The 2,500-nt window shown below is 40.5% G+C and overlaps 1 pseudogene; it reads left to right on the top strand.

Moving 5' to 3' along the window:
- The window catches only part of LOC138000235 (histamine H2 receptor-like), a 14,564-nt pseudogene that overhangs the window by 9,742 nt on the left and 2,322 nt on the right, over positions 1–2,500 (top strand).

Here is a 2,500-nt window from a genome sequence, read left to right as displayed (position 1 = left end):
TAACCTCTGTTGCCAAAAAGCACCCAAATAACCGGTCAGTGTAAAACGCAGACTGCAGACTGCGGGTTAATAAAATAATAATGAAAAAAGAGTTATAAGAGTGTTAGTAGCCGTTTGTACTTTCACACTGAAACTCAAACACAGCTCCCATTGCTTTGGTTGCATCTGGAAGCGCAAAACCAAAGCACAGATGATTTCAACGCGTACGATCGCATCCCCAAAAGGGGCAGCGACCTGCAGTCATGATAATGTGAGTTGACAGATGTAAAACAGGATTGTCTTTCAAACAACCTTTATTTTATCCTTATGACTCGTTTTTTTCTTATTAATATTTATTTTACCCTCAGTCTGCATTTTACCCCCGGTCTGCAGTCTGCGTTTTACACTGACCGCCCAAATAACCGATTTTTCGACGGAAAATTCATCCCAGAGGATAAAACTATTCACTGGACATGTAATAAAGGTAAATATGTTCGAGCGAAAGCGAAAACAAGCGAATATTTTGACGGAAAACACAATAATGTGAGATCAAAGGAACATGTGGTGAAGACACGCAATTGCGGCATCGCTTCGACAATAATCTTACCTTTTCAGCGATTTTAACGCTTGAAATTCCATTCAATCCACCTGGTCTAGTCTTTGAATTCACTGTTATCGCTGCCCTGCGAATCTTCAGTGTTCTACATAACAGCACACTTGGTAAAAGACGGCTCGACGGGCGACAGATTGTTGTCGATGTTGTCGCCTGTCTTGTTCAGTATCCAATTGATTTGCCATTATTGAGCTTCATAAGGGTATATTTTGTTCAAAGATCCACTAAAACGCCATTCGCACTACATGACTTTCGACGCCATTGCCGGTTAAGTTAATCGTTATAATGTGTCCACCAGAGAAATCTACGCATTTCCCACTACCCTCTCGATCCTAAGAAAATACGCGCAGCAGGGCTCTATGCACAAAGACACCACTTAGCAGGGGAGTGGCAGGCAAGACTTTTACCGACACGGAAAAAAATAAAACGGAGAAATTCTACCCATTTTTCGACTGGGATTGCCGTAAACGGCAACCCAGTAATAAGCGATTCTGATGACCCGATTCTGAAGGGCAAACTCCATGTTTATCCGTAATGGCCATCTCAAGGTTAATTTTTTTACCGTGAAAATGAAGCATTTTCGGCAACGCGAGAAATACATTTTAATGTATTTTCGTTGCATGTAATTTTCCTTGGATTTTTTTAAGCTTTAAGGTAAAAACAGATTCTACGCATCTAACATGTGAAGTAGGCAAATCCTGTTTTTTTACAAATAATAGTGTCAAAATTTGAGAGCCTTGTTAGCTATGAGAAAGAATATCATGTGCATTCTTTATAACGCAGACTGTAGGAAATAAGTGCATGTGTGAGCCTTTACAACAATGACGCAATAGGATATTCTTAAATGAATGACAGAAACGCAAAAAAAGTAATTAAAGAACACAAACCAAACAACACAATCGAATTTCAATTCTTTAAAAAGAAAGACGATAGTTCCTGCAATGTTTACAATGCTTCTAATGTTGATGTCGAGAATAGATTTTATCGCAACAAAAGAACGGTTTGCCTTTCCGATCGGAACGAACACAACAAAGAAGGGGAAATCAAACGTATGAAAGATGATCTACATCACCTCTAGGCCACACTATATCTGCAAACTCTTTAAAATCAATTCGATCTGTCAAAGCTAAAACACCCAAGGGGCTTTTCATTAACAAAGTAAGGAGAGAGTCTACTTGGCTCTAACAGAAGCATTGAGATTTCAATACTTGTTCCAGCTTTTGGGATTAGAATACGATACTAGAACTTGCACTGCCTTAATTTGCCAATGCACGCGAAAATGCGCCTCAACGAGGGTGCTTACTACACATTCTTTGTGGCTGTTGTTGTGAGAGAGGTAGGCGTCTCTCAACACCATGCTTACTTAAAATTTGTTTACGCACTGTTAATGCTCTTATGGTCATTTCTTTCACAGTGGTCGGCAGCTGACATCCATTTAGCGAAATTCGAAGAGAGAGGTAAAGACAGAAAACACCGGAAGAAAAGGTAAGCTGACGCCATCGGGTCTTTAGAAACAAACTCGCTCAAATCGCACCAAAAAGGAGTAATTATGGAGAATGATACATGGACAAATGGAAACCACACCGACAATGAAAGCTCTCCCTCCGGTAGTGGAGATCAATTAGAGGAACACATGGTTTTCAGCGCGAAATTTGACGTATTTCCGATCACAATAGCTTGCCTCATAATTGCAACTAATGTAACCGTCATGGTTTTGTTCATTCGCCATGGTTCTCTCAGAACTGTCACTAACTCGTTTCTCGTCAGTCTTGCGGCCAGTGATCTGCTTGCTGGTCTGATCGGTATTCCTCTGACAATCAGCTGCAATGTGTTTGGACACACGTTCTGCGGGCCTTCCGTGATGATATGGAAATTTATATCAGTTTCCACGGTGCTTCATATTCTACT

The sequence above is a fragment of the Montipora foliosa genome, chromosome 4, assembly GCF_036669935.1.
Source record: "Montipora foliosa isolate CH-2021 chromosome 4, ASM3666993v2, whole genome shotgun sequence".
NCBI classification, from domain to species: Eukaryota; Metazoa; Cnidaria; class Anthozoa; order Scleractinia; family Acroporidae; genus Montipora; species Montipora foliosa.
Note: the sequence above shows the minus strand (reverse complement) of the source record. Positions and strands in the feature narration are given on the sequence as shown.